The sequence below is a fragment of the Myotis nattereri genome, assembly GCF_964212035.1.
Source record: "Myotis nattereri genome assembly, chromosome: 3".
NCBI lineage: Eukaryota > Metazoa > Chordata > Mammalia > Chiroptera > Vespertilionidae > Myotis > Myotis nattereri.
In genome coordinates, this window is record NC_138077.1 from 131,728,499 (window position 1) to 131,752,736 (window position 24,238).

A 24,238-nucleotide genomic window follows, 5' to 3' on the forward strand; every position below is an offset into this window, starting at 1 on the left:
TCAGCAGAGTCAACCAATAGTTTTTCAAAGGAAGTACTTACTAAGCTGAAATTGAGAATCAGTGGAAGTTAGCCAAATAAAGACTGTCTTTGTCAGTTCAGACCACTAAAACAATTTACCATAGGTTCGATGGATTAAACAACAAACGTTTATTTCTCACAATACCAGGGGCTGGAAGTCTAAGACCAGGGTATTGGAATGGTCAATTCTCGTGAGAGCCCTCCTCCTGGTTTACAGACCTTCTCATTGTATCTTTACATGGCAGAGAGAAGTCTAGCTGTCTTCATCTTATGAGGACACTAATCTCATCATTGGAGGCCCCACCCCCTAACCTAACTACCTCCCAAAGGCCCTATCTCCTAAACTATCCTTTTGAATTTGGGGGGTGGGGTGGTATACAAACATGTAGTCCACAAAAAATGACTATGTATGAAGCAATGCTTTAAGCAAATAGAACAATATCGGCAAAGGTCCACAATCTGGTGGGATCCTAGGCCATACATGGAACTAAAATAATTTCTATATGCTCACCTTCTAAGGTGTGAGTGTGATCCCTCTTCAGGGAGAGTGGGAGAAAGTTGGTGGAGGGAGGTTAGCCTATGTATATGTATGTGCTCCTGAAGCATAAAAAATAAAGCTGGAGAGGTAAGCAAAGGCCAGATCATGAGGGTTCTGGTGCAATACACTAGGGAGCCTGCACAACAGTCAACGAGAGGTAGAGGAAACATCTGTATGCAAAAGTCTACTATAGATCAGGACACTCAAAAATGCGAACAGAGTTCATATCTAGGCAGCCCTTAATGTTCCAATAGCCAAACTCTGAAACAGATAAGGGATGCTTATCTTGCCCATTTGTAATAAAGTGCATGGTGTTTCTTTGTCTCCTTTATTATTAATTTTAAAATTTGAATGGAAAGTCCTCTTCACTATCCCAAAGAAGCATACTTAAGACTCATGGACCCCAGGAAGCAGGATCCCAGGAAGACCCCTGACTGAAGACCTTGCATCTGTTTCTTCTTGTTTATTCTCAGTCTAGCAAACAAACATGTACTATTGGTATTTCATTCAAATTCTGTTCAAGACTTACTCTTCCTTTCTTTCCTGCAGTTACTTGTCAAGACTTCTTTGTCTCTGACCTGCTTTCAGCCCTCCCAACTACTCCCCCTTCTTCTGCTTGCTCTCCAAGCCATACTCCACCCAGCTGCCAGATAAATCTTCTAGTACAGCGGTTCTCAACCTGTGGATCGAGACCCCTTTGGGAGTCAAATGATCCTTTCACAGGGGTCACCTAAGACCATCGGAAAACACATATATAATTACATATTGTTTTTGTGATTAATCACTATGCTTTAATTATGTTCAATTTGTAGCAATGAAATTGGGGGTTTACAACATGAGGAACTGTATTAAAGGGTCACGGCATTAGGAAGATTGAGAACCACCGTTCTAGAACATCAGTTGCTTCATGTGAGTCTCCATTCAAAAAGCTTCAGCAGGAAACTAGATCTTAAAAGTTCTCATCGCACAAAAAAAGTGCAACTATGTGTGATAATGAATATCAACTAGATTTATCATAGTGCTTATTTTGCAATATATACAAATATTAAATCATTATGTTGTACACCTGAAAAAAAAGAAAGACTCATGGACTCAGATACTCCCCCTCTTCAACTTGTAGCACTTTAATCACATATAAGATGTTTTCAGTATCTGTCAAAAGCAGTAGTGCACCTGAAATATCAACCTATTGCCTAATGTTAAGCATCATTTATTGTTAGTATAATTTTTCATAAAGATGGGGGAAATCTTTTCTTCAAGAGGAGATGTAAATCCCCAGTTACCAATTTCTTCTCTAAAAAGAATTAAACTTTTTTCAGGAAGGGAAGATACTGAGTAGAAGGTGCCATCATTATAAGCCATTTTATGGCACTAGACTGCATGGCGAATGGCCATTTATATGAAACTATTCATTTCCTGCAGGGCCGTTCCCAAGCAGTTGCCTTCTTGGAACAATAATGGGAAATTTCCTTACAGGAGGAGGACTATGACGTCATCTCCAGTTACATGTTGCTCTTCTTAGTCTTGGAAAATGTCCCATTGTCCTTCATGCATTAGATGGATCTAAAATAAGCAAGGAGTCTAGACAGTGGGAGCCATATATAAGATCTATGTAGTATTGTAGAATGGAAGTCACTCAGCAATCTCTCATCTAACAGAAGAAAAATTAGAGAAGTACGCAAGGGTATAAAATGTGCATGTCAGGTAACAAATCTTAGGCTATTTCTCTATTTAATTACTAGCTACTTTAAATCATTTTAAGATATGCGTAAGGTAAAAGTAATATATGAGGGAATAAAATTGTATTTATCAAATTTGAAAGCAGCTTTTTTCTAATGTGTCCCCAACCTTCCAGACTCTTCAATGTTTGACCAATTTTGATCTTATCCAGCAAATATTCTGGATAAAATACTTTGCCAGTCTACATGATGCCACAACAATCTATTTCGTTCTTTACTGAATCCCAACACAAGAAATGTTTTACACCCCTTTTTATGGAGATACTTAGGCAAAGTTACTATTTAATATTCGTTCTTATTCTTACCTCCACTTAAAACCCTTTATTTTTAAATCAAGTAGTAGCCTTCAAATTTGTTCTTCTCCACATTTGCTTTGGACATTATATGTCTTTTGGATTTCCAAATGACGTTTAGAATCACTTTCATTTTCTAAAAAAAAAGATTTGCTGAGATTTTGATGGGGGTCTCACTGGTTATGTAGAGCAATTTGAGAAAAATTGATATGGATAACAATATTGAATCCTCTGCTCTGCAAAGTATATCTCGCCATTGATTTCATTCCTCTTTAATTTCTCTCAGCAAACTTTCATAGTTTTCAGGGTACATCCTTTGTAAGATTTTACCTTAAGTATTTCACGTTGTTGTGCTATTTTAAATGATCCTCTTCCTCTAGCACAGTGGTTCTCAACCTTGGCTGCACATTAGAATCACCTGGGAATCTTTTTAAAATCCTGATTTCTGGGCCTCATCTTCTGGAAATTCTGTTTCTTTGTTACTAATGTTGTGGCCCCACCCCATAACAAAGAAACAGAATTTCCGTAGGATGAGGCCCAGAAATCAGGATTTTAAAAAGATTCCCAGGTGATTCTAATGTGCAGCCAAGGTTGAGAACCACTGCTCTAGCATCAGATAGATTCCTCACACACATATAATTATTATGTAATTGACTACCGGCGGAGTACCTTCCGCAGGTCTCCTCTCTTCAATATTCTGTCCTGTGAACTCTTATCTGTCTTGGTCTCCTGAGACTCTCAGCTTTATCTCAAATAAAAGAGGCTTTCTTGGGGTTCTCTCTCTCAGTGACGCAGCCTGAAAGTGAAAACTCTCTCAAAGCAGCAAGCTGGGGCAATTACAGGACTTACCTTGTTTGTTTCTCATCAATTGGGATCACTATCTGTGGTTACCTGATGTCCAGTGTCCTGAAAACCATGGCTTCTTATATGTGTTTTGTACTTTTCCCCAAACAGGAGGAGAAATCTAGCCCCTGTTACACCATCTTGACCAAAACCTAAATTTTTCTGTTTTGTAAAAATCCATGACTCCATTGGGTCATTCTATTACTTTATCTGAACTTAATCTTAACAACTGAAAAATGATTAAAAGCTCAACAAATAGAGATTTAGTAAACTAGAAAAATCTGAACAAGTTACTCAGAATGCAGCACAGAGAAAAAAAGTTAAAAAACATAAAAAGTTTCAAGAGAGAAGGGGGTGGAAGAAGAAACTACAAAATATTTCTTGCATGCCACTCCTCCCGCTGGGTTTAGCTGTCTTCCTACTGATGTACATCCTTTTGTAGTTCTTTCAGTGATGGAAGATCCATGAGTTGTACACTTCCAGGCTGGGTTTGTACAAAATTGTTTTTATTTCACCCTTACTTTTGAAAGATAAGTTGGCTAGATAAATCTTTCCAGATTGACAATTATTTCCTCCCAATACTTAAAGGCATTATTCTATTGCTTTCTGGCATCCAGTAATACTAATGAGAATTCTGCCTTTAGTCTGATTGTTTTATTACTTTATAAGTAACCTACCGTTTATTCTGATTGCTTTAATTTTTTTTTTGTCTTTAATATCCTGCTGCTTACTACTGACCATGTGTCAGAATTTCCTTCCTTTTTAAGACTAACTCACATATCATTCTATATATTTACCACATCTTGTTAAAATTCTTAGTAATTTTTAAATTGCATTTTGCAAATAATGTAGCAGGTCCTGCTTTTATTCTATCACATAAGAAATTTATTTAAAAGCTGTAAAAGAATCCTATATAATAAAAGGCTAATATGCAAATAGACCAAACGGTGGAACAACTGGAACAACCAAACAACCGGTCGCTATGACATGTGCTGACCACCAGGGTGTGTGTGCGGAACATGGTGGGTGTTGGGCGCAGCAGGATGATGGAGCAGATGAGTGGGGGTGCCAGACCAAGGCAGGGCGCCAGTCGCTGTCATCAGGGCAAGCCTCTGGTGGTCACTGAAAATTCTATTCTCCCATGCACTGCAGTCCCGCCCGGCGCTTGCACCTGCTGCCGGTGCTGGCCCCACTCGCACCCACTGCTGGCGCTGGAGCTACCACTCGCACCTGGTCACAATCACTCAACGCCATCAGTGGGTATGAGAGGCGGCTGCCAGCCCTGATAACCCCTCAGGGCTTCTCCACCTCCCCTGGCTCCTGAGGGGTGATTGGGGCAGCAGCTGCTGCTCGCACCCACTGCTGGTGCTAGCCCCAGTTGCTCCACATTGTCAAGGGGGCCAGCACTGTCAGTGTGTGGGAATGGTGGCGGCAGGAGCAGGGCTATTGGCATACAGGGGACTGGGGCCATGGTGGGAGGGGCTAGGCAGGGGCACAGAGGATGGGCTGAGACCCACCCCTGTGCCCACTGCCTCATGGCCCAAAGTTCCTTTCAAGGTGTACAAATTCGTGCACTGGGCCTCTAGTACAATATAACAGGAGAAATGAATAGCTTATGCTTCACAAACCCACTCTAATAGTCCAAGAGAAACTTATTCACAGAGTTAAAATCTTCACAAGTGTACACAGTATGCCTGGCCCTGTCCCCTGATCCTCTGGTCTATCTCCTCCTGATAGGGGGCTTTCTTTTTCAAACCATCAGGTTGTGAATCTTCATCTCCCCTTGAGAAAACCATCCCCATCTCATTGGTATCAGACATGTCCCAGAATTTGCTCCTTATCCATTTTCACACCTCAACCACTATGGTCCCCAGGACAGTCCCCTGCAGCTGGACAGTTCCCAGATTAAGCCAGAGTATCACTGGAATTTTAAAGGACGGTCCAGAATAAATGGTCCAAGTTCAGTGCTCTTTAAGATTTCCTTGGTAGTGTAATATGCATACCTGCCTTATTCTTACTCTTCCTGGATCATCTCAGAGGTAACGCTTATCTCAGAAGATACATTAAGTTTCAGACACATCACAACCAAGATCAATATTAAGGATGAGAAACATTTCTCTGATGACAGCATAATGTGTTTAGACTGCTCTCCCAAGGGGATGGTGATCTATATATTATTATGCACCTAAGTGGCACACCACCCTTGGTCTTTTTCTAACTCTGAAATTTAACCAGAGGCCCACAGTGGATAAAAAATAAGACCTGCTAGATACAACTTTTACAAACAACAAAGCCATTTTCTTCTTGATGTCTTTCCTCTGGCTGCACAAAGACCTAGATGAAGCTTTGACGTAAGGATTTTTCTGTACCTTAGGCAGATCATATTTTTCAGCAGAACATACTGATGCTGCTTTTTGTGTTAAAAAGTGAATTGGAATTATTTTCCTAATTTAAAGCAATTCCCAGGGGTTGCAGGGGTGGGGAACCATTTTTCTGCCAAGGACCATTTGGATGTTTATAACATCATTCACGGGACATACAAAATTATCAACTTAAAAATTATGTTGCTATGAAAAAAAGCTCTGCGATTTATTGAATTTTGAGTCCCGCCTGCAGTTGCCTTGGCAGGGCCAGACCAAATGATACGGCCTGAAGGCCGGGCCTTCCCCACGCCTGGTAGAGAATAGGATACTGCAGTTTATTGTGTGTGTGGCAGGCAGGGAGGGGAGTGCTGGTCATAACATATGTTTAGAATTAATGAGAGTATGTTAAATTGAATTGGATGACAAAATAATCCTCAGAGAAAAGTCTTTAGGTAGCTGGAGATCTAAGAATAAATGAAAAAGATCTGAACTCACTATAATAAAAGTGCAGTTTTGGCTTCCTATTTATTCCTAGTGCTTTTTATCTGGCTGTTAAAGATCCTGAAACTATATTTTAAAAGCAATTTGATTCATTTACTAGAGTGTCTGAACCCTAGCTGACCAGCAAGGTGGCAAGTAGTCACAGGTGGCTTTAGAACATTTGAAATGTGCATTAAAGTCACACTTGAATTTGAAGACAGTACTTAAAAAAGGCTGCTACATACTCACGAATGTTAATATTGATAGCATTTTGTGCATATGGGTTAAATAACACAGTACTTAAATGAGCATTACAGGTGGGGAAGCATGGGGCTTGGTTGGAAAGTTTGTAATGTTGGGGCCTCCATGGGGAGCTGGCCAAAGGTGGCCACCCCTGCTTTGACTTCTCCAAACAAGTCTGAGCCCCTGGTTGTTTTACTGGAATCTTTACGTTAAGTCTTTAGACGTCCTTGCTTAAAGGACACTGCAGATGCATGTGTCTTCTCAGGGTTACTTACCCTGCTAATAGTATCTAGAAGCTAATTTTAGTTCAAGCTGTTGTTACAATAAAAGCCTAAGGAGGCAGGAAAATAGGGCTGTTTGGTTTCTCAAGCCAAGCAGTCCCTTAGCCCTCTCTTTCACAGAAACATGTGTCAGAGCAATTCGTTCATCCATTGCTCAAGGTCTGCTGGTTAGCCCCAGCAATTACCTGTTTCCTTTTTGATGGGGCTATTGGAACATTCATAATTGCATACATGGCTCATTTTACATCTGTTAGACAGCACTAGTCTGGAATCCACTGAGTTTTTGTAAAAACCCATTTGGTTTTGGACCTGTGGCATCCTCAGAGTTATTCTCACCCTAAAGGTTCATCACCTTGTGCAGTTCTCTTAACATAGTCTCAGATGTGAGCCACATGCTGGTGAGTCCAGCCATCCCTCCACCCCCCACCCCATCCCCACCAGCATTCCCACTTCGATGACCTCTTTACAGTTGTCTTCTGCGCGTACTTCAGGGACAGGAAAACTATTCTATTTGAGGAAAATACCCACCTCCCCTATCCAAATTAATATTACAAACTGGTGTTTTTTGTGTGTTTGTTTGTTTTTTTTTTTTTAAAAAAAAAAAACACCCTTAAATTTATAATAAAGTAAGGAGTGAATTGTCAGATTTGGCATAACTTTTTTTTCTAATATCAATGACTGTCAATCACACTATAAATAAGTAAATGCTTTAATGTCACTGACATATTCCTCTGTGTCCTGGTCAGGAATAAAATATGTATGAGGGGAGAGAGATGATTTCAGCAAAAGAAGGATTTCACTAGATTTTATTCTACATAAGGCAGCTGATTCATAGTGTGAGGAAGTGCATGGAAAATGCTATGCTCAGTGCATTAAAGGTATATTTATTTAATAGATATAAAATTGCTTTGACTGCTGGAAGCTAAGGTAAGAAGGAAGGGGTAGCAGGGAGAGAAAGGGGCATAAGAAGAATATATTCTGTAGGATTTCATTACTTAACATATGTTAAGACTATATATACTATATGCATCAACTTTTCATTTCTTAAACAAAAACTTTTCAATTTTGATAGCTGGTTAATAAATAAGAAATATATTTTTAGAATATTTTAAAATCTATTTGGTTTTTTATTGAGCAAAAATGTATACAAATACATAGTTTATTTTTATTTTAAATTTTATATAAAGTTCAAGTGTTGAACTCATGCTGAGGTTAGAATTAATATATCTTGTCATGTCCAAAAATTGTAGATTTACACTTTATATAGCCCTATTATTTAAACATAAAAATCTTACTTAAGATTTTTGTTTAAGTTTGGTGTTCCTAAGAGGTTATTTTTTTAAGCTAAATTAGAAACTTTTGTTGCATCTTGAATGTTTTTCATTGTATGATATAGAATAATCTAGTACTCCTTTAAAATACAAGTGATAACAAAACAAACATTTTCCTGGCAACTGCTTTTCTTGTGTAGTTACTGTATTGCATCTGGGAGCAGTCATGGAATTTTCTATATGTTATTCAAATCTCTTTACCAGTATCTGATGTTATAATAGGAGTAAATCTTTTTTTTCCAGTATGAATTTAGCTCTTGGATGTATTCCAGAATATGTGTGGTGCACAATTTATCATTGCATTGAAAAACATTAGTCATGTGGCCCCCGCCCCTCCTAAGGGTTAATATTAGGAATTATAGTAAGTAAATGAAATATGGAATGTTATTTTCTTAATCTCACTCATGGCCTATTTGAGCCTGAAATAACTACTAAGTAAAAATAATGTTACATCTATTTTAATGCTTCTAAAGGTCATTGCAATAATGGTAGTTCTCTACTGGCTAACTTAACTACTTTATTTATAATAAAAGCTTAGATAAAATCTTGTTTCCTTCAATCTGCTTGATATGTCTTTAAGATTGACTCAGTCTATCTATAGTTGTGGTGGTTATTATTGCAATTCAACCTCAGCCTTAGCATTATATTCATATCTAGTTGTATGATAGCTGAACTTGAAATAACTGTACATGTTGATGGCTGCTTCCTGCTAATACCTTTAATTTTCTGCCTGAACACTTTCTTTCTAGCCACTGGAGCACTGATGATCTGCCTATACAAAGGCCCAAACCAGGAAATCCAGATTTGAAACCCGTAGAAACAGCTTATCACCAGTATCAAATAGGGCATCGGTAGATAAATTTCACCATCTTCTTGCCCCTTAGTTTAACCTTGAGGCATATATTGCCCCAGAACTTCACAAACATTATCACTTGGGGATCTTATTAAATATTTACATTCTAATTCAGTGGTCTTGGGATGGAGCCTGAGGTGACAATGATAAAGAGGATGATGATGCTCCACTTGGAGTAGCAGGTTCTACACAGTCTCCCAGAATTCCCCAGTGGAATAAAGTTTGCTCCATTTGCCCGCAGTGGGAAGTTGCTTGACCTCTCCTTTAATTAGTTTTCTTTCCTTTTCTATTTTTCATTTCTTCATCCCTCCAGTAGTGTTTCCTACTTTCAGAAGAATCCTTATCTCAGAGTCTGCGTCTTAGGGAACACAAACCATGAATTTACCAGGGCACACATACATACATAGCGGTATCTTGGTCTATCTATCTAGATTCCATCTCCTTATCTATCTGTCTTAAACATAGTAACATAGGGCAGCCTCTTAAAGAATCCTGGCAGTTGAGGAGTTGAAAGGGAAAAGAAGAAGACATCCAAGAAAGGATGGAAAGAGGAAGGTGATGATCACCAGCTAAATTAGCTTTTTCTTCCTCCTGACAGAGTTGTCAAATGGATTTGATATTGTGAGTGCTAGTTAAAGAGGAGACTGGGCAGTTAGTTATGGCTGCATAAATAGTGCCTTTCCAGAAGTCCACAGAGAGATGGCTGTTCTCCTAGAAAACCCAGGCAAGGACTTTTCACCTGATTCTATTATTCAAGACACACTGTTGGGAGGATTGGCCATTGGGATCATGAGAAGAATGTTGGTTAAAGGCTACTCTTTGAAGGACTGGAGGCAGCATAAGTTCAGATGGTGGGTTAGGCAATACCACACTTCCAGGATCTGGGTCAGCTCTGTAATGGAAAGGAAAATTTTTGAATGGCCTTTGTGATGGTCATCTGGATTTCTTTAGAGACTTTGTTCATCCAATACAATGTGTGCTACTTATCTTGTGGGAGCATGATTGAGAGCCAAGTTCTGAATGTCCTCAGCTCAGACGTCAACCCTATCCCTTCCTGGTTATGCTGCCATAGTGTGCTATTCAATCTTTTTAAGCATCAGTTTCCAATCTGTATAGTGGGGACAATAAAACTGATCTCATAGAGTTGTGATTAAAATTAAATAGATTACTGGATAAAAAAGCAGTGGTACATGTACACAATGGAATCTACTCAGCTATACTAGTAAAAGGAACAAAATCTTACATGGATGGACCTGGAGAGTAGCATGGATGGACCTGGAGAGTACTATGCTAAGTGAAATAAGCCAGTCAGAAAAGACAGTGAGTGATTTCACTTATATGTGGAATTTAATTGACAAAATAAACTAACAAACAAAATAGAAACAGACTCATAGATACAGAGAACAGATTGACAGCTGTCACAGGGGAGTGAGATTGGGGGGCTGGGTGAAAAAGGTGAAGGGATTAAGCTGAAAAAGAACAACTCATAGCCCAGCTGGTATTGCTCAGTGGTTGAGCATTGACCTATGAACTAGGAGGTCATGGGTTTGATTCCTGGTTGGGGCACATGCCCAGGTTGTAGTCTCGATCCCCACTGCAGGGCATGCAGGAGGCAGCAGATCAATGATTCTCTCTCGTCATTGATGTTTCTATCTCTCTCCCTCTCCCTTCCTCTCTGAAATCAATAAAGAATATATTTTAAAAAACAACAACTCATAGACACAGACAGAGGGTGGAAGAAGATAGAAGAAGATAAAGACAGGATAAATGGTGATGGAAGGAGACTTGATGGGGTGGTGGACACAAAATACAGACGATGTATTATAGAGTTGTACACCTGAAACCTATATAATTTTATTAACCAATGTCACCTAATAAATTAAATAATAATTAAAAATAAAATGAAATTATACATAGTATATAAATACTTGTGTAACTATAACTGGAGAATAAGAGAGCTGCTCTCATATTGCAAATATTTCCAAGAATGCTGGGGAAATTGTGGGTGGTCATTTTACCTGATGTAGGCATTGTGTTACACACATACACATACACACACACACACACACACACACATTTAATATCATATTCATAGAAATCTACTGGAGTGATAAGGTCTTGATGATCTAAGTCAGTCCCAGCTATCGCAGCAGGAAAATCCTACCCTTAGCTCTGCTTGAAGACACCTCTGAGAAATCTTTCTGTGAACAAAGCAAACACCTGTTCTTGGTAGAATGCAAATGGAAAACTTGTTTTAAAGCTCTTGCTTCCCCTTCTTTCAAAAGTTTGTGACTTCTGCATAAATAGCTCCTGCCAAGGCCACTTTCAGTTTCTTAAGTTCAGTAGCCTGAGAACCAGCGACCCAAGTTCTCTCAGGGCAAAGGTGCAGTCTTGAGTGTCCTACTATAGCGAGAGTCTGGGGTTGGAAGAGAGGCAGAATGAATTTGTTTCTGTCACAACTCACTGACCACACCCAATGGTCTCACCGTTTGCAGTGGCTTCTCTTTAGTGCCCTGACAGGTTGATATTCTAGAAGCAACAAATTGGAAGGCCAAGGACAGGTCAGTTCTTAGGAATGTGCAAAAGAAGATCAGTCATTGTACTAAGCTGTTTGATTCTTGTAGTTCTTTCATCTCAACCCTTTGAAAGTTACTTCCTCTCCTTAACCAAGTTCTGCCCTATCCTCTTCATAGACCAAAGAAGGCAGATGCTGATGAAAATCACAGATGTGGCCAAACCTCCCGGGCAGTAATCTGGTCAGATATCATGTGGCCCCTTCCCTATAACAGGTGGCATGTAGTCTTCAGAATGGCTTCTACTTTTCAAGAGGGTTTGAATCAAGGGACATTTGAGGTAAAATACTGTCACTTGCATGTTTGTTTGTTTTCTATAAAGCCAACCACAAGCTAATTAATATCTGCCTTGTTGAAAAAAGCCTATAATAGCACGTGTCATTGGTATCAAACACAACGTCTCTACTCTCAGTAGCATGAGTTGCGATTGTTTTAAATTACATTTCAGTATACCACACAATAGATGCACTACACACGCGCTTTATCTCACACACACTTACACTCACATGTGGAAGTAGTCAGAGAAGGAAGCATAAAGAATTTATGCTGATGTTTGAATAAAGGAATAAGTCTTAGTAAAATAAATATGTTCCTATTTACGCTATAGTAATACTATTATGAAATATAATCGTGTTAGTTAATTAATATGCTAGACCTGAAAGGGGCTCTTATTTGTGCTAAAACCATAAATATTTGTCCTCCCTCCTTCACCTTTCCTCCCAACTAGGACAATAAAAGATATGCAAAACACACATACTTGTAAAATTCAAACACATTTTAAAAGGCCTGCAATTTTAACCTAAAGGATTCATTTTGAAACCTTTGATCACAGATATCTAAATAAGTCCTAATTAATGAAGGGACTCAATAATCCCCTGCCTGGGGGAATTGTCTGAGTTCCAAGCTTCAGACTTGACATTCATGGATCATGCAAAAAACATGGGTACAAGTACAGAGACCCTGGGATGTTGCCTAGAGCTCCAACAATGTCATTAGAAACAAAAGCATTGTATTTGACAACAGTGTGATCTAACACTAGGACCTATATGAAAGGTTTCAGTACTGTCACTCATTCTTCCATGTGTAAAGGGGCTCAATAGGGTGACCACCTAGGGACACACACATGCATTTTCTCCACACATACCGTTAGTCTTACTTGTAGTTCCCCTAGGAAATAATCAAAGGCCAAGGGTGGGTGGCCCAGACTCTTGTTTGGACTGGAGAGAACAGACAACAGCTGTAGCATATCACTGAGACTGACCACTGACAGGTAAAAGCATAGATAATTTCATCAGGTCTTATAGATCAGTAACAGCAGGACAGTCTCCTGCTAGTGGCCACTGCGATAGCTACAGTTGGTTTGATTGAAATCAGTAATGTTTTTCATTTGAATTGTGGTAAAATACATGGAACATAAAATTTACAATCTTAACCATTTTTTTAAAATTAAATTATAGTTGACATACAATATTATATTATTTTCAGATGTACAATGTGATTATCCAACATTTGTATACTTTACAAAGTGATAACCACAATAAGTCTAGTAACCATCTGTCAGCAATCCTAACCATTTTTACGTGTTCAGTTTAGTACTATTACTAAACCAACCTCCGGAGCGCTCTTCATCTTTTGAAACTGAAACTCTGTGCCCGTTAGAAATAACTCCCCATTTCCTCTCCCCCTGCCCTTGGAAAACACCATTCTACTTCGTGTCTCTGTCAGTTTGACTAATCTAGGTACCTCATGAAATGAAATCATTCAGTATTTGTCCTCTTGTGACTGGCCTTTTTCACTTAGCATACTGTCTTCAATGCTACAACATGTGTCAGAATTCCCTTTCCTTTTATTTATTTTAAAAAAAATACATTTTATTGATTTATTTTATTTTTTTTTTTTTTTTACAGAGAGGAAGGGAGAGGGACAGAGAGCAAGAAACATCGACGACAGAGAAACATCGATCAGCTGCCTCCTGCACACCCTCCGCTGGGGATGTGCCCGAAACCAAGGCGCATGCCCCTAACCGGAATCAAACCCTGGACCCCTCGGTCCGCAGGCCGACGCTCCATCCACTGAGCCAAACCAGTTAGGGCTCCCTTCCCTTTTAATGCTGAATAATATTCCATTGTATAGATTACACCATTTTTTGTTTGTCCCTTCACCTAGCAATGAACATTTGGATGCTGCTATCTTTTGTTGATTCTGAATAATGCTGTTATAGACTTGAGTGTATGAAATCAGTGTTTTTAATTACAACAGTAAAAGGTTATGTTCAATTTCATAACTAATCTACTCTCTGATCCTCAGTAAGTCATGTACTTTGTAGAAAGCATAAACTTGTTCTAATTCAGGGAGCCTTTTGACCCATTATACGCATTGATATAACTGAGTGGAATTAGGGAACCTGTGGACATGGGGCCGAAATGAAGCGATCTGGTCCATAAATCTTGGCCTTCTTAGCACTAAATTTTCATTGTCCAAACTGTTTCAGCCAGGATACACTGAATAAGAAATATTACTCAAGAGTTCTACCCTTACTGATATAACAGCCATGACTAATGTGGTTGACCCTTGAACAACATGGGTTTGAACTGTGTGGGTCAATTGAACTTCACAGGTCAAGTGAAAAAAAAATCCGCATGTAAGTGGATGGACCTGCGCAATTCCAACTTGTGTTGTTCAAGGATCAGCTATACTTGCATAGTGCTTAAAAAATTCCAGACACCAATGTTAGCTATTACATTATAGGGATACCTGTTTTATAAATGAAAAAATTAGTCAGAGTGGCTAAGCCCCTCGGGGCTGGTATTTGAACCCAGGTACTTTCACTCCAGAGTTCATGCACTTTACCACTACACTACACCACATACCATGAATGCACTTATATGGCTAGTACATGTATGTGGGGGTGTATATATAATTGCTACTTTTTGACAACCCAGAAATGAGAGAAGACATGTTAGAACTCCAAACTGATATTGCTAGAAAATGGTGCAACAACGTATGATAGAAAAGTACTCTGGTTTTGTATTTGAAATCAATTAGTTTGAATCCCAACTTTCCCACCAGCTGTCTGATAACATTGACCAAGTGGTTTATCCTCTTGACTTCAGTTTCCTCATCTGAAAATGGGGCTGATAATAATGTCGATTTGACTTGCTTGTGAACACTTAAGGAAATAATGTCTGTAAAATATTTAGCTCATGTCACATACTCAAAATATTAGTTCTATGTCTGTAAATATTTAGCTCATGTCAGGTACTCAATAAATGTTAGTTCTCTTAACTCTTATGAGGCAAGAGAAAAATGTGATCTTAAAAACAAGTATTTTAAAAAAGACATGCATTGCATGAACACATTGATTACCACTTTATTTTGCTATGTACAAAGATACTTAAAATTAGATTGCCTCCTTTCTCTTTTGCATTCTACTAGAGTCTATTCAGAAGTATAAGAGACATGCTATACTGAAAACCTAGTAGGAGATCTTGATAAAATCAAGGTGCTCCAAATGCCAGGATCAGGGGCACCATTAACAGTCTACATCTGCCCTGGCTGGTGTGGCTCAGTTGGTTGGAGCTTCATCCCGTACACCAGTGGTCAAGCTTCATCCCGTATACCAGTGGTCGGCAAACTGCAGCCCCTTGAGTGTGGCTCTTCCACAAAATACCATGTGTGGGCGTGCACATACAGTGAGATTGAAACTTTGTGGCCACACTCAAGGGGCCAAAGAGCCTCATGTGGCTCGCGAGCTGCAGTTTGCCGACCACTGCTGTACATCAAAGAGTTGTGGGTTCTATTCCTAGTCAGGGCACATACCAATTGCAGGTTCAATCCTTAAATCAATGTCTGTCTCTCTCTTTCACTCTCTCCCCCTCCCCCTCTCTCTAAAATCAACAAACATATCCTGGAGTGAGGATTAAAAAGAATAATCCACACCTGTATTCCCCTTCCATTTGCTCCAGAATACCATGACTTTGAGCACTGGTCATAAATCAGCCTTCAATGCCAGCACAGGAAGTTTGCCTCCCAGTCTTGACCCGAAGGCATCACTGTATAATCATGTTTTGACAGCCACATAATCAGCCCTTTTCCCTTCACTGAAATTTTTAGACAATTAGATTAATAGAAAATGCTATCAATCCACTATTTCACTGATAAAACAATACTCACATAGAATCTCAGCTATTATTTGTCCTGTTAGCTGAGTTGACTCAAGAATAAGCCTTTGGAACTCAGTTAATTCAAGAATGTTGCACAAGGAAAGAATTCCTTGCATTGCCCAATGCTCTTTACTTTGAAGGTATGCACAGGAAAGCACCAAGGGGACTAAACAGGGATGCACACAAATCCAGGTCTGCCTTCTCAAAAGGGAGACTTTGCTGATGGCAGAGGAGTTTCTCTGCAGATATTGAAAGATAGCATATATCTCTATGTGGATATATTTGCATCTTTTCCAAATATGTTTCATGTGGTTTCTCAGTATCCTCTTTTTTTAATTCTGTACTGATATTCCTTAAGCAAAAAGTTTAACTTCCAATTTGTTTTCACTGTATGGTATTCAGGGATTGATTGCCATTAAGTCAAATGCCAAATGAATGGCAAGTTCAAACAAGCTTGAGAAGTTTTCAAACTGTCTGCAAGATAGATTCTGTTTTCCCATTTGTGTACTAAGTATTTTGTCATCCACATTATTGAAGGTTCCAACTTACTGATAGGTAAAAACATTTGATTGAGTTCAAAAAGCAGGAATGGAAGTGTTGTGTTTTGTTTTGTTTTTTCAAAGACTACTATTTTAGAGCAGTTTAAGGCTCGTCACAAAATTGAGAAAAAGTTACAAAGATCTCCCATATCCCTTATTATCAACACCCCCCACCAGAGTGGTACATTTGTTATGACTGATGAACCTACATGAACACGTCATCATCCAAAGTCCACAGTCTACATTAGGGTTCACTTTTGGTATTGTACATTCTATGGGTTTGGACAAATATATAATATCAAGTAAGTGTATAATGTATAATGACAATGGAAGTGTGGGTTGTTTATATTCATTGGTCTTTTGTCTATTGTCTGAGATGACAAAATGGGGCTCCAGCATCTAGTTAAGATGCCTGGAGGGCTAGTGCTTTTCTGAATGGAAGTGTTAACTGCAAAAACTACCATTTCCCAGACTTGGATCAACTATCCTGCATTTAAGACATGGATGCCTAGCATAGTACTCTCCAGGTCCTATGCTAAGTGAAATAAGCCAGTCAGAGAAAGAAAAGTATCACATGATCTCACTCATATTTGGAATCTAATGAACAAAATAAACTGATGAACAAAATAGATCCAGAGACATAGAAGCATGGAACAGATTATTGAATCTCAGAAGGAAGGTGGAGGTGGGTAGGTGGGTGGGGAGAGATTGACCCAAGAGTTTATATGCATATATGCATAACCCATGGACATAGACAAAGGGTGGTGAAGGCCTGGGGCCGGGGCTGGGGGCAGGCTAGAAGGGGTTAATGGGGGAAAAAAGGGACATATGTAATACTTTCAACAATAAAGATTATTTTTTAAAAGTAAAAAGAAAGGAAAAATAAAGAAAAGAAAAAAAAGACATGACTGTCAGCTCTGTTTTGTGTGATGTGCTGTCTGATGTCTTTTCTGAACAAGTAAGTTCCCCGTTGGGAGTAGGTAGAATATATCCCACCAAAACTTATGTCAGATTATATTTTCCTCTACTTATAGCTGATCTTGAACATTTCAGTCACTGTATGTTATGAATTATAGCATACTCACATTGCTGAGGTGAACCCAAGCATGAGCTAGGGTAGTGACTGGTTAAGAGCATAGGTAAATTTTGATTCAAGGTGAGAATTCACAGGCCTTGGTCCATTGAGCCATGTTTCCCATGCTAACAATCTGTGAAACAGATGCTGTGAATTGAAACTCTGAGAAATATTCTCAGCAAAAGAGAAGATTTAAAAAGAACCAAACTCTCTGTTCCCTTCTTCTTTTGGTACAGAATCTGTCACCTTCCTCGCAGCCACCAGCCTTCTTTGGCTGAGGACCCTGGGGCAGGATGCTTGCTGTCTCTCCAGCAATTCATCTCAGAGCCAGTGTGGCTCCTTGACAGAGGTGGTCTTTCTGTGGGGTAGAATAACAGCCTACTTCTTGGTCTTAGAAACTTGGCCAGCATTTTGGAAGGGACTTTAGAAATAATTTTTAAAAGAGAAAGCATTGCATACTTTAGAAGTTAGATCATTGAATCTGACATTCATGAGCCTTACTCCTGTAATTTATAGATCAGTTGGTTCTTTATTTCTAAGGGTATCATCTCTTTACTTTTTATCTCTGACATCTTCATTTTCTACTTGATATCTTCCGTCTCTTGGCATTTTTTTTTAATCTTTTTCTCTGTCTCTTGCATGCATATTCTTCCTTGGGTGTTTTTTTATTTATTTACCTTTTCTCTTAATTTTAATGAATATTCATTAGGAATCTATTTGAGACTAAGTACTTAAAGAAATATTCAATAAAAGAGGCTCCTTTGAAGAATATGGTATCTCTCCTTTAATTAACCATAATGGAAAACAGTTAGTTTTTCCTGGTTTTGTCTCATCGTATATGATAAAAGGGTAATAATGCAAATTGACCCTAAAAGCAGAACGAGGGAGAATGACTGGTCGCTATGATGTGCACTGACCACCAGGGGGCAGATGCTCAATGCAGGAGCTGCCCCCTGGTGGTGAGTGTGCTCCCACAGGGGACGCTCCTCTCAGCCACAAGCCTGAGGGCTCCCAGGCTGCCAGAGGGATGTCTGATTGACAGCTTAGGCCCAATCCCCCGGGGAGTGGGCCTAAGCTGGCAGGTGGACATCCCCCAAGTGGTCCCGGACTGTGAGAGGGTGTAGGCCAGGCTGAGGGAACCCCCTGAGTGCACAAATTTTCATGCACTGGGCCTCTAGTGTTCCTCATAGTTAACTGAAAAAGAAAAAAAAAAAAAACAAGCAAATTGGATCTGTTATAATTCTTGTTGCAAGGAACAAAAAAAAAAAAAATCTATGTAAGGTTTTTTTGTTTGTTTTTTGTTTGTTTTTACCTTTTTGTGATGCTCAATTGATTTTCTCCACTTTACATCAATGGGCCTTGGTTGAAAAAATAATTTCTTTACCACTGCATTACTCCTTTTCTTTGGCATGAGAAAAATGTTAGGGGTAAGGCTCAGGTTCTCCAGAGACCTTACTGGTTTATCTGCCTTATCAGTAAGCAATGCCATGTGGGTTGACTTGCAGCCAGCCATCTGCTGGTATTTCACATAGTGAACTACATATGACCAGTGGTCCTCCAACTTGAGCTTGTACGGAATCACCTGGAGGGCTGGTTAACACACCCATTTCTGGTCCACCCTCAGTTCTGATTCAGTCCATTTGGGGTGGAACCTGAGAATTTGCTTTTCTAACAAGTTCCAGAATTAGGCTGATGCTGCTGGTCCTGGGACCACATTTTGAGAACCACTGTACTAAACTGAACTTCAGTTAGTTAGGGGATAGTTTTGTCAGTCGTCAGTGGTGGCAAGTCTAATCATCTCTCCTCATTTTTTTTTGGGGGGGGGGGGCTTCAGAACAGTAAATCTTAAAATAAATCTTTTAATAAAGACATAATTTAATACACTGTTCTTATTGAAATGTTTTTCTACTAGTAAAGAAAATTATTATTCTCAAGTCTCAGAACTCCCAACTTTGGCATGGACCCAAAGGGCAGGAGGACCTTCCTTCCATGCTACTTCATGTTTGCACTTCTCTCCAACTGTGTGGTGCATTGAGATGCAGGTTTTAAGTCATCTCTGACAATATTGTTTTTCAAAGCAAAGAACAAAAACACAAGCATGAATTCGATTATAGAATGTTGATTTTAAGGGCCTCCTTCTCTTAGTACTTTTGTAATTTAAAAAAATCTAATCTCCTCAAACTGCCCTGGTGTGCTTTTCCCTGACATCATGTTTGTTTGAGCTTTGGATTCAACAGTAAGTAACATCATGATTTTTTTAAAAAAGAACACAGTGCCCGGCCGGAATGGCTCAGTGGTTGAACTTCGACCTATGAACCAGGAGGTCACGGTTTGATTCCCGGTCTGGGCACATGCCCAGGTTGTGGGCTCGATCCTCAGTGTGGGGCATGCAGGAGGCAGCTGATCAGTGGTTCTCTCTCGTCATTGATGTTTCTATCTCTCTCTCCCTCTTCCTTCCTCTCTGAAATCAATAAAAATATATTTTAAAAAAAGAACACAGCAACCTTCAAAGTCAGGGTTTCTTTTAGGCTTATAGAGACAGGCCAGCTGTTGTGGGTGTGCATCCCTATACACATACATGTGGTGTGTGCACATCCCTGAGAAGTTCATGTGTGCGAGGGAGGAGTGGACAGTTTGGGAGCTACCCAAGTCATGAAATGTACAAATATTTCATTGTTTCAAATCCCTGAGGATCAGATTAATAGATGGGTTCAGTGACACAGGAAAGAATTTTAGAATTTAAAAACTCATATAAATTATATTTAATTGTCATTTAATAAATTTAGACTTCCAAGAAAATAGTTTTATTAACTTGATGATGTCCAGTCCACCTCAGCAATAGCAAATTTATTACAGTGGTTTTCAAATGAGAACCTATTTGGTTTTCTGAAACAAACTAAGCTGATACAATACTTTTAATTTGAACCATAAAAGATAATAATTCATTGTGAGTCCTGGGAATATTTCACTTAGAAATATTATACTTATCTTGTTTATTTATTTAGCAGACTTACCTTTAGACCCCAAGTACTGGTGCAGAAAACACTTCACTTCGATAGATTCAGTGTTGTCTGTGTTTAAGCGGGTACTTGGATGTGATAGGACTGAAAAGATCCTGGCACATCCATGTGACTGGGAGGGAAGATATTTAATGTTACAGCTAACAAACAACAGGAAGACATCTCCCAACTCTATTCCCAAACCTTAGTGATTTTCCCAAGAGGAGAATACAGCAGATCACTTTATCCACCTGTCTTCTTTGGTCTTTCACAGAATCTCAGCTTTTCTGGACATGGATAGAGACCCCAGAATTGAATCAATCAAGAAGATAATTCCTTGTCCCAGAATCACACTAACCCCGAATGAAATGAGTCTCATTCTCTCTGTTGACTGCTTGTAACCCGGTTCAGTAAATGGCAGCACACAGTTTGTGATCATTAAGTGAAGTAATAAGGGGGCGGGCTAATAATGTGTGCTCAAAGATGGAGCTGATTCTTTCCCAGTGTGAGCCACCCCTCTGGATCACACGTTACGGAGAGACTGAGTTTCCATTTCTGTGCAGCTGTGGTTTCACTAAACTCTCCTCTGCCTTCCCTGTCATTAGAGGCTAACGATGCAGGGAACATTTTTTGTTTTGTTCCTAGATATGTTTTTTTTTATACCAATCTTCACAACTTCACAGGCTCCCCTCTGCTGTTATTGAGGATAAACGCTATGGGATGGAGTGAGGACAAAAGAACAAACTGAAACGGGAAGAGACAGGGCACAGGATGACAGCCAAAACTCAGAGTCAGGGAAAGTGCTTAGATGAGAACAAAACACTTAAGTGAATGGATTAGAGTCCGAGGCCTGAGGAGCTGGCTTCAGAAAGGCCAGCGTGAGGTAGAATTCCCAAAACCAGAGCTGAGGGAAGACCAGTCAGATGGCTCACAGGAGTGACCCTCGGGGATGGCTGGAGTAGAGGCCATGTAGAAAGGGCATTGATAGTGGCTCTCCCCTGCCTGTGCATGAGAGTCACCATAGTTTTGGGGAAATGTCAATGCCTGGAGAGCTATATGGATTTTATAAAGTTCAAAAACAAGCAAGACAGAATAATATATATATATATATATATATATATATATATATACTGTTACATATGTTTCTAACAACATTTTTAAAGGCACAAAAAAATTGCAAGGTAGCCCAGCCGGCGTGGCTCAGTGGTTGAGCATCAATCTATGAGCCAGGAGGTCACGGTTCAATTAACCGTCAGGGCACATGGCCAGGTTGTGGACTTGATCGCCAGTGTGGGGCATGCCTGAGGCAGCTGATCAATGATTCTTTCTCATCATTGGTGTTTCTATCTCTCTCTCTCTCTCCCTCTCTGAAATCAATAAAAAGATATATTTTTTAAAAAATTACAAGGTAGCAGTTACCTCTGCTGCAGGCAAATGGGTGAGTAGATGAGAAGCACATAGATAATAAGCTATTTGTAATGCTCTGGCTCTTAAATCAGGTGATAGGTTCACCTGTATTTGTTCTATTATTAAAATCTAATTAAAATAGGGATATGTATGGACAGTGATGACAGTCTTCCACGAATCATGTATCAAGATTTGAACTTAATGAATTCTGAGCATCTGAGATCTGATTTCAAAAATTCCTAATGCACAGAGTTTACCATCAAATATTCTGAAAGATAGTAAGAATACCTACAGCTACTAATGATTTCAGAAGCAAAGGAGAGGGAATTTGGGAAGTTCATTCAAATGGTCTTTATGAAGCTGTTCCTGTCAACCTAAGTGGAATTGATGACTCCTCTCCTCCCTTCCCTTTGTCCTACACATCTATCTATCTATATGGTTTGGCTGCCCTTATTTGACCTCATGTCTGTCTCCCTCTACCCAGCTAAAGCGCATCCTGGACAGACATCATACCTTATTGGTCTTTATGTTCCAAAGGCTTAGCACAATTCCTGCTTCATAGCAGCACTCACTATATTATTGTTGAAAATTTTGGCCTTTCCTTGGGGAAAGAAGAAGATAGACTACATTCTAAGAATGAAAGAGAGAATACAAGTGTGGTAGAGAATAGGAAGGTGACCAGCTAAGGATCCTTATATGGATTGCTGGGTCAAAACCTTTAATAGAGGAGACAGGGATGTTTCATCACATTAGTTTAAGAGTCACATTAGCAGCAATAAGGTAATTGTGATGCAGGAACACCCTTATAAGAGAAAAAAAAAACAAACAACAAAAAACAAGTTGAGGCTTGAACACTTACCAAATAGGTCCCAAGACTACGTATCAGATGCTAATGATTGCAGAATCCTGATGTCTGACAACCTACAGCCTTCTCTCAGTCTAAGAGATAGTCTTCAGTGTGTCAAAGAATGTAATACATGCTCTGTAACCACTTCCCAATCACCAGGCACAGGAGCAATCAGAATGCCCCCTCTGCTGGGAGAAGGTCATGGTCTAAGATGACGGGTAAACCACAGGTCAGAGGCACAGGGCTCTCAAGGAGGCCAACTGGCTGGTGCGATAGGGTGACTTCTCTCATTTCCTTGGCCAAGTCTCTTGTTCTGTAATAGTTCAGTCAAGGATTTTACTGGAGTAGATGAACATGAAATGAATTTTCCAGAGAAGTTTCTGAAGTGGGGGAAAGTTCATGGCTCAAAAGCGCCGGTGGGCAATGAAACAATACTGTGAGCTTCTGTTTTTCTTTATAAAGAGAGTTTTTTCAGGTTTTATGATCTGAATCTAAAACTTGAGCTATATCCCCAACTCTCAGAACTGACTTATTCTCTAACCCTGGTGTTGTAAGTTTATTTTATGTGGCTTCTAAATTCCCCAAGTGTGTTATGCTGGTTCCACTCAGCTCCAGGATGTTGCTTGGAGAACACACCTGCTGGCCACCCTTTGCTCTTGAGACCTCTAGTCTGCAATGCCCATCCAGCCCAGGGTCACAGCCACCAAAAGGAACTCATTGAGAGCAAGCTTAGTAAGTAATGCTTGTCTTAACCAGCAGGAAATCACTCATTATTAATCTTTATTAGACTATTGTTTATGGTCAGAAACTCATCTTTCATTGATCTAAAACTAAATGCTTAGTTTTAAGGATAATAAAAACAAAACTAAAAACTGCTTTGAGCATCCCCTACTCAGCAGTTGTCTTTGCTATACAAACATACAAACCAGTGTGTAAGGCTTTCAGACTTAGGAGGGAAACAAAAGTAGAAATACAACTTTATAAAATAAATAAAACACTTTGATTCATCTTAATCCACTGCCATCCAATTTGCTGGTTCTTAAACCTGGCTCCATTCTCTGACCTTGAGTAAGTTATTTAATTCATCACTGAGACTCATTGATCTCTAAATTGGAATAATACCCATTGGGAAGGGATGTTATAAGAATTAAACTATTGCATGTGAAGTATAGAGCACACAACACATTAGATGTCTGCTCCTATTTTCTTCAAGTTGCCTCTCAGAATGAATCCTTCATCTTTATTAAAATGACCACCATCACCAAGGGAGGTTGACACACAAGCCCACAGAAGGTCCATCCTCAGAAAAGGTTGTGAGGCCCCAGCATCTCTTGCCATGCTGAGTGGTCCAGGCCTTCCCCTTCATGAAGCCCATCTGTACAGGCTTTTAAATGCCTGAATCTCAACAATAGTTTGTAAGGTGTACAGAGAAACAGGAACACTGTTGCTCAACCAAACAAAAATTAATCTCTAGAAACTGACCTTACAGAAAAGGATATTTATGAATTACCTGACCTCAAAAAGATTCACATACTCGTATTCATTGCAGTGTTATTTGCAATGGCCAAGAGGTGGAAGCAACCCAGATACCCATTGACAGATGAATGGATAAACAAAATGTGGTAGATACATATAATAGAATATTATTCAG